Source organism: Melanerpes formicivorus, unplaced genomic scaffold (assembly GCF_026170545.1).
Source record: "Melanerpes formicivorus ecotype bairdi unplaced genomic scaffold, bMelFor1.0.p_v2 SCAF_53, whole genome shotgun sequence".
Lineage (NCBI taxonomy): Eukaryota > Metazoa > Chordata > Aves > Piciformes > Picidae > Melanerpes > Melanerpes formicivorus.
The window spans coordinates 4012614-4028888 of record NW_027142405.1 but is presented as its reverse complement, the minus strand read 5'-3'; the positions used below and the strand labels follow the sequence as shown (position 1 = coordinate 4028888).

The 16275-nt window shown below is 40.4% G+C and overlaps 1 protein-coding gene across 1 annotated transcript in view; it reads right to left on the bottom strand.

Moving 5' to 3' along the window:
* The window catches only part of CDKAL1 (CDK5 regulatory subunit associated protein 1 like 1), a 489452-nt gene that overhangs the window by 180322 nt on the left and 292855 nt on the right, over positions 1-16275 (bottom strand). The window lies entirely within an intron of this gene.

Here is a 16275-nt window from a genome sequence, read left to right as displayed (position 1 = left end):
ACTGGTTATCCAGCTAAGAAAAAAATTTAGAGGTCAAGTATTGCAAAAGTCAGTGCTTTCAGACAGAGGCTGTTTTCAATTTCAGAAGATGGCAAGGGTCAGCTGCTTCCATATCAGAGTCATGTAAGTTCTCAAACACCAGTATGAGAATGTCACTAATTGGAGTACCCTTAAGTTTTGACATTTGCTAATTAAGGTATATCTGTTTTTTAGCAAACCTGCTCCTATACTAGGCTGGAATGCATCACCTGTGGTACTTCAGAGATAAGACTCCAGGAATTCAAAGTATTTTGCTATAAAATGTATAGAATTAATTGAGAGCAGCTAAAAACAGAGTAAAAGCTTGAAAAGAGATAGAGAATGTCATACATTGTCTACAAATAGGAAAGAAAGCAGAGTAAAGATAACAGTAAAATTCAAACAAACCACCAAACTAAACCTAACCCCTGACTGAGGCTTGGCAGAGTGATGGAACACAAGATGGAGAGTAGAGTATGATGGACATATTTCTTTCATTTGTTTTCTTTGCACAGTTAATGACATGCAGTCTAGCAAGGAAGTATAAAGTACTTTTAAAGAGAGAACAGCATCTAGGTGGTGTACAAAATTGAACAATACGGCCAGTTAATCCTCACCCAGCAAAAAATAAGGGAACTTAGACAAAGAACCATATTACAGATACAACTAGGTTTCCACTTAAGGTTTTCCCTCTCTCTCCATGAAGTAAGTGCACAGGGCATAGCCTGGGACCAAGTGCTGCATTGCTAGCTCCTCTGTCATGTACATTCTGCATGATCCAGTCAGGCTCATTCAGACCATTCCTGCTATTTGACAACAGAAACATTCTGTCTGCCAACAGATACTGCTGCCAGAGTTAGTCATTAAAGTTGCAACTCTCTGCAAATACTTTCCAGATCATTAATCAGCAATATTAGTCATGTATCTAGATGGTCTTTCTCTGTTTCCACAAGGCTGGCCTAGATTCTTGAAAGAATCATAGAATCATTAAGATTGGAAAAGACCTTCAAGATCATCAAGTCCAACCGTCCACCCAACACTACCATGGCCACTAAAGTCATGAAGTCCTGAAGTGCCATGCCTACACATTTTCTGAACACCCCCAGGTACAGTGACTCCACCACTTCCCTGGGCAGCCTATTCCAATACCTGATGACTCTTTCAGTAAAGAAATGTCTCCTAATATCCAATCTAAATCTCCCCTGTCACATGTTAAGCCCATTTCCTCTTGTCCTAATGCTGGTTACTTGTGAGAAGAGACCACCTCACTACAAACTCCTTTCAGGTACTTGCAGAGGGCAGTAACGTCTCCCCTCAACCTTCTCTTCTCCAGACCAAACTATCCCAACTCCCTCAGCTGCTCCTCATAAGATATTCTCCAGATCCTTCACCTTCTCAAGCTCCTCAAAAAGAGATAAAGACACTTCTACCTTTTACTTGCAGGTGCTCACCTTTGAAAAGCACTGTCTTTTAGAAAGGAATAAAAAAGCACACTCTCAGCACACACCTTATATATCTGACAAACATAAGCATACAAAATCTCAACTCCCTCAAACCACTTCTAAAAGCAGTTTTGAAAGTTTCTGTCTAAGACCTGATTACCTAAGTGTCTAAGAGAGGTGGTTACATTATTCAGTGGCACACCTACCTCAGGTACACAAGCTAAACATTACAGTAATAACTATACTGCCCATGGAGGACATACAATTTGATGCACAAAAAGGCTGTAGGCAGTGATCCTGGCTCTCAGTGAAGCTGGAGTTAGCAGGCTTTATGAATAAAAGAGTAGAGCAAAGGCTACCAGGCATCCATACAAATTTTGTCTATTTCAAATGGAACCATTTGCCCATGCCTTTAATTTTAGACATCGAGCTGGAATATATTTTCAAAATGAAACAGCGCAGAACAATCTCTACAAAACAAAGTAACAAAAGTAACAAAACCTTCCTTTTTTTAAGCTTAAAAAATACTGTCAATGTAATTCATACGATGCATTCTAGTAGTGATTCAACCTAAATGATTTTATTATTCTAGATATTATTCTATATATTGCTTATCAGTAATAAACTGTTCCTCAAACACAAGAAATGGCAAAGGGGTTGGAGCCTAAGCTATTATATTGCTTATCTCTTTGTTCAAAGCAATTCATTTGATCTTCAAAACCAGATTTACAATATGAGAAACCAATAGAAGCCAAGTTTCTTTACATGTTTCTGACTCTGTCAAGTTCTTAAAAATAACTGAATTGGATTAACCAGGCTGGAGAAGACCTCTGAGATCATCGAGTCCAACCTCTCACCCAACACCATCTCATCAACTAAACCATGGCACCAAGTGCCTCATCCAGGCACCTCCAGGGATGGTGACTCTACCACCTCCCCACGCAGCACATCCCAATGGCCAATCTCTCTTGCTGGGAAGAATTTCTTCCTCACCTCCAGCCTAAACCTCCCCTGGTGCAGCTTGAGACTGTGTCCTCTTGTTCTGGTGCTGCTTGCCTGGGAGAAGAGACCAACCCCCACCTGGCTACAACCTCCCTTCAGGGAGTTGTAGAGAGCAAGAAGGTCTTCCCTGAGCCTCCTCTTCTCCAGGCTAAGCAACCCCAGCTCCCTCAGGCTCTCCTCATAGGGCTGTGCTCCAGACTCCTCCCCAGCTTTTTTGCCCTTCTCTGGACACCTTCCAGCATCTCAACATCTTTCCTAAACTGAGGGCCCCAGAACTGGACACAGGACTCAAGGTGTGGCCTAACCAGTGTTGAGTACAGGGCAGAATGACCTCCCTGCTCCTGCTGGCCACACTGTTCCTGATGCAGGGCAGGATGCTGTGTCTGTACCAGGCTGGCATGGATTAGACTTATGCAAGCAGGTCCCACACGGGCACTGGGGTTAAACCCTGTGGGACACAGGTACTTAGTTACAACATAGAAAAAAAAATACAGTTCTTTCTCACTCCACTCAAATTTGGCATCTTCTGAAAAACAGCCTCTGCAGCATGTGATCACCTTCTGAATTATTTTTGAAGGTAATAAACTATTTATTAGAATTTCTAGCTACAAAAGTGTGATTTTTATTCCAGCTTTTGTAAAACTGAGAATAATTTGATGGGGGCGGGGGGGAGAACCCAAACAAAAAACCCAGACAGATTTCTACCCCAAACACACACAGTGGGAATACCATGTTTAAACATTTAATTTTTTTTGTTACTGTTGCCTTTGCAGTCATACTAAAGAATATTTACTTTTTAAGGGTTACTTTGTAATTTTACATAGGGATGAATTCTTTCCATATTAGTAGCTGCTTTCAAATTGTGTATAAAACTAGGCACACATTGCAGGCCAGCAGGAACTAATAATAACAAAACCGATGATAACAATAAAACCCCCCATAACTACCTGGAATTTGCCTGTTAAAAGACACCATAAAGAATGAGAAACTACTTTGGTTTACAATGAAGCTTTGTTTTTTAAAGTCACAGGTAAGGAAATTTGCTAGTGATGTGAAAATGTTGGTTTCATTTGTCCTCCTCTCCTCTTTGCCTTAAAATGAGAATTTTGCTGCAATGTATGTTAAGTGAAACACAAATCCTAAAATCAGAGAAACCCCCAGCCAACCCCAAGCCCAATGGCTGCTTATCTCACAGTAACATGCAGAATCCTGCTGGTCTCACACTTGATCTCCTTCAGTGGGAACGTGGCCAAAAGGGAACTTTCCGTCACTCTTTCTGTCAGAAGAACTAAAGTGATAGCATCCAGCAGCCAGCTAGCAAGGCTCTAGTCAGAACTGCTTCTTCTAGTTATTCCCCATTTAATAAAAGAAATCATATGGCCTCTGCAATCACTGCTGTCAATATCTTTCAGGGTTAAGAACAAAACTGTTGTCATTTCAAGTAATTTCACTTGGTTCTGTACTAATAGGACACAAGATGCCTGTCACTAATTACCTTAACTTTTCAACTGTCACTCCAGGTCCTGTATGCAGTAAGAGCCAAAAACATTACTGACAATTCCATTGCATCAGTTTGTACTAGGAAGATGCAATATCAGCCCCTCAGTAGCAAAGGACTGGCTCTCTTTCTAAAGTAAATTGCTTGCCATACACATTGGAAATGCACATACAACACACACATTACCAGTCTGGAAGCCCTAATACAGCCCAGCTGCTGTTGCCACAGGCTCTGCACGCTCAAAGATCTTTCTAGAGTAGAGGAGGCTGCAAACAACTCTTTCTGTTGTGAAGTCTTTGCTACACCAAATATGCTGTGCATTAGGCATTGAGGTCCTATTGAGTATATGAATCTGAATTAAAGGCCCTATTGATAAACAGATCTCCCTGTCAAGTACTTCAGAATCATACTGATGCATTCAGTGAATTTAGCAGAATGTGAATTACTAAAACAAACCAAAGACAGAAATACAAGTCAACTCAACTGCTGAGTCATCACACAGTGGTCTTGGTGTGATCTCAGGAGCAACAATAGTAAGTGCTGCAGGTCAGATCGGGCTGGGTTGAGGCAGATGGCAGCTTTTCAGGTAATGGGTTATCAGGTGCTCTTCTCAGTGATGTCTAGTGATAGGACAAGGGGCAATGGGTGCAAGGTGGAGCACAGGAGGTTTCATGTAAACACAAGGAAAAAATTTTTCACTGTGAGGGTGACAGAGCACTGGAACAGGCTGCTCAGAGAGGCTCCTTCTCTACAGACATTCAAAACCTGCCTGGATGCATTCCTGTATGACCTGCTCTAGGTGGTCCTGCTCTGGCAGGGAGGTTGGATTAGATGATCTTTTGAGGTCCCTTCCAACGCCTAACATTCTGTAATTCTGTGAAAGGGATGCAAGCTGCACCCGGGGAAGATTAGGCTGGGTATTAGAAAATATGTTTTAACTGAAAGGGTTATCAGACACTGGAATGGTCTGTCCAGGGCAGTCATGAAGTCACCATCTCAGGAGGTATTTAAACGTCACATGGACCTGGTGCTTAGGGATGTGGCACAGTGGTGACCTTGCAGTGCTGGGTCGAAGGTTGGACTAGATGATCTTGAAGGTCTATTCCAACCAAAGATACTCTGTGATTTTTCATCTTCACGTCTAAGTACCACTGGTGCTCTTAAATTTACCTTTTATAACCAGAAGCTTGGAGTGAGCAGCTCAGCAGGAAGCAGAATCAGTGACTCAACAGAAGTTTTGCAGGATCACATCAGAAATCTGGACAAATCCATCTTCCAAATTGTGCAAGTGTTCAGATATAAAAATCAGGTTGTAAGCCAGAGCTTTAAGGTAAGATTGTTCCAGCCTTACCTTGTATCTATCTTACACCCAAAACTACACTGATGCACTTTACTACATAGGTTTGATGAAATTACAGCTATGTGCTGAGCAGTCCTAGTCAATGCTGACAGATATTCCCACACCACAGACTGCACACAGAATATTAGATTTCATCACTTAATAAAACTCTTTAGTTAATATCCCAGAGAGAACTTGAAGGACATCATGGGCTAATGCACAACTGTACTTTACAGTGTCTCAACATTCTAAGCTTAACATCTGTTTCCTGCTGGTTTTTTTTAATAAATACATATATTTTTTTACCTACTGCTTTGCATTACTAGATACAAATATGTGTTTCAGTTAGAAGGCAAAAATGCAGTCTAGAATATTCTTTCCATCTGGAAACAATAAATGAACAACTTTTACAAATTATGTGACTATGAACAAAAATTTCTGTCTTTAATCATGACAGAAACAGCTGATTGCCTTTCCCCCCCCCCCCCCCATCTCCTGGAACCTAATAATATGTCCATGAATGAAGGGAAGCACTACACAAAAAAATGACATTTCATGTAGGAATGAAAAGGTCACAGATAGCTCAATTTGTTTTAAGCTGACTTTACAAAAAATAAACCATCTATGTTCAGAATCGAACAACATACATGAAATATCCTTTAGGATACTGATCATATGAAAAATAGGTTTTTCCAGTTCTTAGCAGCTGGAGCACATCAGAACACACGGCACATTGCCAGAAAGATTTTTATCTAGTCAGTATACTTTCCCCCAGCAATTACAACACACAAATGTAACCACCTAACCAGAAAATCACTCCTTCTGTTTGCAATGACACCACGTGCAACCAAAGAGAATTACAGAGACAATAAACATCAGTATCTCTGCATCTTTATGTCAGCACCGGCAAGCCATTTACACAAGGATTTTTTTCCCTAACCTAAAGTAGGCAGAAGCCCAGTGTTTGAATTCTGCCCCATGTTTGAGCCATGATGATTTGACTAACTTGCTTCCTAGCAAGAGGATTTTGTACTTTGCCAGGAGTAAAGTCCAAAGAAACCCTCATCCATATGGAAACATGACAAGATGGCATTCCCTCGAAACCGCCTCTTCCCCTTGTTGCACATGTTAGTTTGGGATATGGCACAAAGGGTATGGACTGCCTGCTGTACTTCAGAAGCCCAGTGGTGCCACCACTAGTATGGTCTGGATAAAAACCAAGTGGCTGAGGTCCATTTTAGAAATTCCTCTGCTGCAGTGCTGTTCAGGAACAGATGTGACCTAGCAATGCAGGCATGGCAACGACAACACAGTATGATTGAGTCTGGAAAGCACATAACAGTTTTGTTAAAACTAATGAAGAGGGAACCTTTCCCCAGCTTCCCACCCCCCATGAGTAATGGGGCTGTAAAAATCTAAGAACGTGTAGGATGTATAATTGCAAACCTCCCCAAGGACACCAGTTGGAAGGCAATGCCTCTCCCTCAGCTGTATATGAAAGATGATACGTAATGAAGCCATATGATCAGCAAGCTTAGAGGCAACCCCTATCCCATGTAATATGACATGACTTATGCCCAGGTCTTTATCCTCTCATTAGGATAAAGGGAGGTCACACTACAGCAGTTATAAGCCTCCACAATTCTGACCAATGTAATTTGAACCTTAAAATCAAATCTTTGGGTTGCCAGATGGAGGGCACAAATCTGTTTTGTCACATGGGAAAAATGCCTTCCACATTACCAAACAAAAAAATGGTATTAGCTCAGGCCACCCTTAGCAGTGGATATAAACCAGAGTGCAAGCTGTGATCTGCTGATAGGAAAACTATCCATGAGAGCCATATGCTCAGCCCTAGCTGTTCCCAGCTGTTCTCCTAGGTGTAGAAGCTCCTCACTACTTCCAGCCTCAGAAAACAGACAACCCAAGCCAGCTCAGCTTTTTTTCCCCCCGCTCCCTTGTGGCTACATATTAAGCCTATTCTCTTTAAAAACAAACTAAGCCCGACAAAAAACATCTACATGCCTTCAAAATCTTGCCACACCTTTTATTAAATATAAAGACAAGCTAACACGAGTCCTTGCTAGAAAAGTGACATTTGGGTAGTGCCACAATGCAAATACCACAATGCAAAGCTGCAGTTGATACTTGCGGCATTGTTTCCCATGACTCAGTGCACAAACGAGAAAACACACAGCACCAAACACCCACTACCTGATTTTTACTTTCAAACACAGAATTATCAAGACCTCTCCTGCTCAGTTAAGAAGTGAGGATCCAGGAATACATTCAGCACTAATGGTACCACATTGATTTCCTCAAAATATCCTGACTGATGGAAGCTGTGCAGCTGGAAACATGCAGTAAATGGTTCAGTGCTTTCAAAGATAAGAATTGTTACTGTTGCTGCTGCAGCCATCATCAAAACCCTACAGACACCTCTGAAGCTTCAGCGTACTGTTTGATCAATTTAAATAAACAGATTCACTTTAAGGTAAAGTGTACATTTAATTAATGACTAGAGTGGTGTTTTAAATGGCTTTAAAGCAGGCAACAAATAACTCATGTTAATTCCTTCTGAAAGGGTTACTTCTGGTATGAAACAAAATATACACTTATTTTGTCCACAGTACTTTCTAGTTTCTCATCACTAAGCACTCCTCAAAGGAAATATTTTTCTCCAGGAATAAATTAATGCTCCTCTTTGTAGTATGCATTAGAACCACATATTTGGAGTACCCCAAACAGGTGATTTATGGCAGCAGCAAACTGTTACTTTAAATACCAGTCTCGATTATACTTTATGCTAATTAAACCTTGAAAAATAATTAAAGCATAGAGAAGCACACAAATACACAAAGTAGGTGAGCAGGACTGTCACAGTACCTTTTGTCTTCAGAAACCTGGATGAGAGAAATGGATTGCTAGTTTCATCCACAGTATGCATTTGTTCACCACCTCATAAATAAGAATCCCATATGACATAAAAGAATTGACGGGTTCTGCCTAGAAGGAAGTCACAGAATATACAGCACACCTCACTACTGTTCTGTGGCATGAAGACAAAGCAGTGCCAGAAGTCTCCCTGTTGCTTCCCTCTATTTCAAACAAGCAAGTACAATACCTAAAATAGCATCTGCTTTATAGCAGGTTGCAGTGGAAGGAAAACAGTGGAAGGTTTTAATCAAAATCTAAACCTTTAGGCAAGTGTTATCACCTTTTTTTGTAGCTATCCAAGTTGCTGAGGTGCATTGCATGGCAGAATGGAACAAAAATATTCAAAATCATAATGACAAGATCAGTTTCACAGAATTTACAATCTCCAGCAGCTCGTGCACATTTAATGTAAAGAAACTAATTGAGCTCAAAGACTGAGCAGAAGAGCTTTAGTATCTCTTCCTCAGTTCACAATGGTACAGAAACCCAAATCATTGTGGGGTTTTATCATAGTTTCTGGAGCACACTGTGTTTCCTTTTTCTCATTTTTCAAGAACAATCACCTCAAAACAAATTCAAAGATTTGTATTTTGTTAAACAAAGGCCAAAGCCCAATGAAAGAAGCAGCCTTACTGAAGACTCAGTGGATGATGTTGCAGAGCACAGTCAATGTGACAGCTCATCTATCAAATCAAACAAAAGGGTTTGCCTCTAAACGAAACAGAAGCTTTCGGAACAGCATGTAAAGTAGTTGGTATAACTCTACTTATTATAGCTAACCAGGAAAGAGAGATCTTATTCATTTTTCAGTCAGGGCAGAAACATTAAAAGATGACACAGTTTGTTATGCAACCTATACATTTGACAAAAGCTTCTACCCCAATGCCTCGCAGTGCATGGTAGCTGCTAAAATTCCGGCTTCATTTAGCAAAAATGCAGTTTCCCATACATGCACTGCTTGTTCTTTCAACAAACTTCTCAAGTAATGGTGATTTTTCTTTTCTGCTAGTAATCCACCAACAAAGTAAGCCACAGCTCCAAAGGTCTGCTGGGGATGAGACGGAATTATAAGTAATTGACAGACAACCTGACACTCAATGCAAGACTGAGGATGGATCTGTCTGCATTTAAATACTCTTATCCTTTTGATATCTAACGAGCAACAGGAACATTCATACGAGCAAATCCTAATTAAGGTACAGTTAACACGCACAGATTTAACCGGTCAAGTAATGCGCTGCTTAATGTTAACCCCTTTTCGCAACACCTCTTTTTAGGCACAGATTATAAAATACAGCAGAGTACTAAATGCATGCATAAAATATTCTGTCTTGAAGGAGAACTGACTCTTGCATAAATAAAAGCATTTTTCCCCCCACCATGTTTCTCAAAGTATTTTTTCTACTGTTACCAGGAATTGGAGCGTCCTTCTCAGCACCACAAATATTCCCTTCTGCATTGTCTGGAAGCAAATCTTCATTGTTCATCAGAGTTCCTCACAGAGTAACATTGTAATGGTTTCTGAGAATACTCAGGGGCCACAAATACAACATAAAACATTCAAGAAGAGTAAGGTGGTGTCTTATTTTGACATTATTAAGCCAAACCACGTTCCACCAGCTGGCATAAAAAAATGTCACCATGGGCATTAGACCTTAAAAACATGTATTAGAGAAAGTGGTTGACAAAACATTATCTCAAAGCACAGCAAAGATTCATCCCTTTCCTTACCCCATAATATCCAAATATTGGGTATTATATCCAACATCCAATATCTGGGGTGAGTTCACCACTGAAAAAGTTCCCATGACATCACGTATTAAGGATTAATTTCAAGGAAACGTGCTGAATTTGGAAACCCCAAAGACAAAGCACACTTTAAGAGGAAGAGCAGGAGAGATAGACTATTTCAGTAATAATGAAAATGAAAAGCTGGAACACACAAGAGCAAAGAAAGATGCGCACAAGGCCTCAATTTCACACAATACCAATGGAAACAGCAAGCATCCCTTCCCACCCCATTTTTTTCCCTTTTATTTTAAACTCTCATTGCCATCTCCTCTTAGTATCTGAGATTTCTTTCAGTTTTACTGCTAGGAAGACAAGCACAGTTTGCATAGAGACAAGCATGTAATTACAGCAAGGGTAAGTTGCACGGTCCACTGACAACAAAATACTACAAAACTCACAGTAATAAGAGGTCAGGAGCTTAACTATTCATTTATTCAGATGTATGCCATAGTTTTCATTTTTTCTGGTCAAATCAACAGATTTTAATTGGTGCTTTCAAATGCAGCGGTCTATGAAAACGACAAAAATAATACTGGAAATAAAGCAAATACATGCCCTAAAGGCCTTTTAATTCCTGAAATCATGCTGCCCTTTTATTTGCCATTGAAGAATGTGTGCATATTACTCCCTTTCTAAATGCCTTTCAAATCAGCTTGCACTCCAGCTTATTCAAAACTTGAGCTTCAAAACAGCTATTCAAAACACAATGCTTGAAAACGCTCAGTGCACTCAGAGGGAAGAAAGAACAGTAAGGAAAAAAGAGAAGTGAATTAGTTATTTTACTGTAATGTATATCTATGTGCTGTGTCAGGGCACGTTCGAGGAAGCCATCTGTAGGATATCGGCTTCAATGAGGTTAAGGAACATAAACATCAAGCTGACATGAGAAACCAAAGCAAAAGAGCAAAGAATTGCTACTGCGACTCACGGTACAGTACTCTTGGCACTCCCTATGCATTTAAAGGCACTGCCGCCATGCAAACTCCATCTCAGTGGCTGGTGCATCACTCAAATGTCCTGAATTAATAACGGAGATAAAGCCCACAGATGGCATATGGTATGGTTTGAGACAGACTCATTTTGACAGGTGACAAAGATGACTACTCATCTAGTCATGTGAAATTAAGCACTTACGGGAATGGCAGGTGTGAACTGCCTCCTTTATACAGATTTGGAAGCGTCCCATCACTCACAGAAAGTGCTGTACTAAAATCCCAGACAACTCTGGAAGGACAGCTACTGTTAAATCTGCAAGGGATGTAAACTAAGGCTGAGATATGAGCCCCTGCCCTTTCACAGTCTGGATGATCTGCATTCCCTTCTGATTTGGACAAAGCCCCAGATACTGAACAAAAAATGAAGTGAAAACAAAAAAAAGAAACAACAAAGTGAAATGTACTAAAGGCAAAAATTAGTCTCCAACACTAAGCCTCTAACATTAGCTCATCTCAACCTACTATACATCTGGCCTCATTTTTGACTTTTTGCACTAACTCCTGCTCACCATTTATCTACTACACCGTTTCAATAGACTCTTCCCAGCCTATCAGTCACTGCAAGAGGATGCAAGACACATAACCCTAGCAAATAACTGCATAATACGATTGCAGGATAAATGCCTGGAGGTTACTTCTAAAGCAGGATGTATACCTTATGTCACTTTTGGTACATGTTGATACTAGAGGACGATAACATCTTTGCCATCTGGCAGTCTGTGTAATTCCAACAGTAGCTCTGTGCAAATACAGATGGGTAAGAGCACACAAGGTAACTGTACACACGTGCACTCATTGCAGGCTTTAAGAGCATAAAATGGATCCTAATACTGACCTTTTCCTTCACCTTTAACATTTTATAAAATAAAATAAATAAAAAAAGACCAAAACCACTGAGTTAAAGCATTTTTTCCCTGACCAAAGTTCATGTCCATTTACTAAATTTTTCTGCCAAGCAGAAAAAAACCCCAACTTTTCCTCAATGCCATGTGGCATCAGCAGGTTAAGAGAGGACTGATGCTGGACAAAGGTGTGTGTCTCAAAATCTTAGTTTGCAACTAAACTTCAAATAAGCAGGCTACAGGCCTCATGATGTACACATTCAAACAGGCTGAGACAGCACTCGGGAACACACTCTATTATCTCCATTGGCTGATCAAGCTTCCTCGGACAGGAAAACTGAGGATGTTTTCTTCAGCTAACCTGCAAACTCCCAACTTCTTTCCCAGTCTTAGTGCTATGATTAAAAGAAACAGTGGTGGGGTCTCAGGTCCTTCAGTCTTTTTAAGGACACCAAACAGCCCTGCCATAGTTTCAGAGAGTGGTCAGAAGGTCTTTTACCCCTCCCCAAAGGAGTAAAAGGAAAACGATCCACATAGGATTAGAACGAACTGGGAATTTAAATGGAACTGCTATTCACAACTGTAGACAACGATGCCAAAACATACAAAATGCAATATTCAGCCTCAGCTCAGTTCACCTTACCAAGCCCTCACTAGGCCAGAACCTTACCAAAGCCTTCCCCCCATCAGGCCTCAATGCCGCCACCCCCTTGGCCTCCATACCTCCCTACCCAGACCCAAATGACGCAGTAAAAATTAGCTCTGCCAAGGCCAAGCTAGGCCACCAACCTCCCCCACAAGAGATACGGTCTGGCTGGGAGCAGAAGAGAGGGAAAAAGGGGAAGAATAGCCAGTGCTGTCTGTTTAGAAAGTGGTGATGGAGGAATTACGGGATGAAATCACAAAGGATTACACTTTTCGGTGCCCACCTTCCTGCACCTCTCTGGTACTTGGAGGACTTTCAACTCCATGGTTAAGACATCCCAGTTCTTAAACCTAACAAGCCCTCTCTGTAACATCAACAAACCTCACACAGAAGTCATGCTAGCATTGGCTATGTTCATATTAATACACTGGTTTTGAAAGCAGCAGTAAAATTGTGAAGTGCAATTTCCCCCACTTCCTTACCAGTCTTGGGTTTGGTTCAGCCTTCAGGGTGACTTTGGAATGGGCAAATCAAATTCATTTCCAAGGAAATCAGATCAGAGGCCATTCTCCAGGTTCACAGTGAATGTGCTCCAAGACCTTGGTGGAACAGAGGGATTCAAACCAACAGACTGCCTTCCAAACATCTTTGGACCGTGGCTAGAGGGAAAGGCTGGTTAAGGGGAGTAGATTTCTTTTCAAGTAAGACACTGAAGAGGCCCCATCCCTAGAGATATTCAAGGACAGGCTCAACAAGACTCTGTGTGACCTGATCTAGTGGGGGATGTCCCTGCTCACTGCAGGGGGGTTGGACTACATGACCTTTGGAGGTCACTTCTAAGCCAAACCATTCTATGATTGTATGAAATGCATGTAATGCAGATACAGCAGTTTCACTACTAAATTCTGCCATTTTGTGATCTGCTCTTATTGCTCAATAGTACTTGCTAATGCAACTGTAGACAGCATGTCCAGCTGAAGAAAAGAACAGATGAAAATATTAGTTCATGCAACATGCATCTGTAAGTACATACAGCACTACTACCACCATATTTACAAAACAAAAACCTAAAAGTACTAAATTGCCAGACTGTACTCAAAAGCATAATGATGATTTTCATGAGATTAACAGTCTCCTCTCATATGGGAAACACCTTTAAGGACAGAATAGCACTTGCTGACATCTATTTGAAGGCACCAAGCATGGTCAGATTTTAAATCACATGAAAACTGACTCCCTACCTATAATAAACCTGAGTTTGAATGACCACTGCCCCAGGCCCTTAAATACACCAAATCTTCCAGCACAAGGGCCTCAAGGGCAGCTACAAGCCACCACAAATGTCCTTTGTCTCCTCTTCTGCTTTAGTCACTTTTGACGCAAAGGACTTTTCTCTTCCTCCTCCCCTTGTGCTGGCCTCCAGAGGATAGTAAGACTGACTCTCAGACAGGGCTAGCTCAAACATCCCTGAGATGAGTGGCACTTTCTGTTCCTTCATTTTTATTTCCAGGGGACTTGTAAGCATGCACACTACATTAACAAGTCAAAACACTCTAAGGGCCAAAGCCAGCCACAGACCTGCAGGCACAAGGAAACACTGCCAAAAGCTTTAGCTGATCTCTGGTCACAACCTCATCTACTGTACACTTTCTAAGAAGCCAGCCTCTCAGAGTGTGTTTATGAAATAATTTTTCTGAGTAAAAAGTAAGACCCTGTAATCACTTTTTCTGGCACTTGCAAATCCATTTCAATCTGTAAGCAATTTATCAAGCAGCTTATAAAAAAGTGGCCTAAGTGTCTTTTAATGAAGACAAAAGCTTTTCCACTTATATACGGATAATACAGGTGGCATAAAAAGTCAGTATTTTAGTTGTTGGACAAAATCTGTTTTCCTGAGAACCATCAGGATCACAATTAATGTGCAACTGAAGTACCTCATGTCTAGATACCCTTTAAAGATCAATCAAGAAACAAAACCAAAATAAGCTGGACAATTTCTGAACAACTGAGGTGTGCGGCAAGGTCAGCAAAACCCAACACTGAGGATACCTCCCTGCTGTGGATGACACACTGATAGAATAGTTCCTGGAGCTTAGGCTTCAATTGTACATGAAGTGATATATTTAAAATAATTTAGTCCTTCGTTCAGTCATATTATCCATGGGTGCAACTTTATTCCCATTCACTGAGGACATTAGCATTGTCTTTGTCTCTATTGCAACTGTGCCATCTAGAACACACAGTATTAATCTGCACGCCCCTGTTCTTTTTATTTCCAGTCTCCTCCCACTCTGACAACTGAAAGGTAAAGTAATTCCAAAGAGTAAAAGAAATCTGTGAATTCCAGGCACGCAGTTGAGCCAGTGACCTGGTGCTTTCAAAGATCAGAGATTAAAATAGGTGTCTATTTGAATGAAAACAGGCCTTTGTGAAGTGTTATTTTTAAACTGTACTTAACTAAAAAAGCAGTTCTAACGAGAAAGGAGTGCATGCAATGTTACAAATCAGTATTTTTAAAGTGCACATAATGTTTTTGGGAACATATAATTTACAAGAGTGCTATCAGAGAAAACAAATGTATTTATATAAATTCTGTTGTCAGCTTCAGAGGTTACAAGAATAAGAGAGAGATAAACTGGCCAAATGTTTTACCTTCAGGTAAACTGCAATAAATATGGCAAAAATCACAATCATTGCCTTTAGGTTGATTCTCTGGGAAAGGTCACTCCAGATCTTAACATTAATTCATGCTTTTGCATGGCCGCTGTTGCTCTATGCCACTTATCAGGTGTGTCCATGACTAAAGCAAAATAAACCCTTGTCTAGCAGTTGTATATATATACAGTTGCATGCAAATGCTGAAAATTTCTGACCTTTAAAAGACATATGCAACTGGAACAAGTTTTTCCTTTTCATTGGATATAAAAAGTGACACACAACAAACACTTTCTTCCTATGCAGAGTTTTTTTTTGTGCTGAAAGCCAAACATCCTATTTAGCAACGTGAAATACTGGAAAAGAAATTAATAAAATGCAGCCACTTTATACACAGCTAATGAAAGATGTTTGCAACTGAGAACACAGCTTCATAGCTTTCTTAAGAGATAACTACATCTGGATTTTATCCTAATCAACTAACATGAAGGTTAATCAACCTCTCATGCAATTTACTTTGGTTTTTAAACAAATCATAGTTTTTACCCTTTCTTCAACTGGAAACTTAAAAGCACATTCCCCCTAAGAAGTTTATTTTGTTTGGTGAAAATACATCCAGGAGACTGGCAACATTCTTTCCTGATCTTTCAGATACAGGTCTGGTAAGTTTGGAAGAGAAGCTGAAGCACAAATGCAGAAGGTAAAAAATCTCCTTACAAATTTAGTTTGACAAATCATCAGTTTCACCAAATTACCAACTCAGAAATTCCTGGTTACATATGTAACACAAAAATGTGATTAAATGATCCTTAGAAAACAATATTCACTGGAAATTGTGTGAAGCACTGCAAAGAACAAGCAACAGCAGATGTTGCTATTGTACAGAAGGGGCAGTGTACACACAATGCATGTGCTGCACAGCAACATTCAAGACGCGCATTTTTAATAGGCTTTCATGAATTCCTCTCGCTCTGCCATCAGATTTAAAGATCCATTCTAAAGAGATTAGAGGACTTTTCCTGAATGTGAGTCAGGTCAAACAGAGTCCTTCCTACAGCACTTTCTAGAACATTTAGAAACAGGAAGATCAGAGACGACAAATCAAAACCA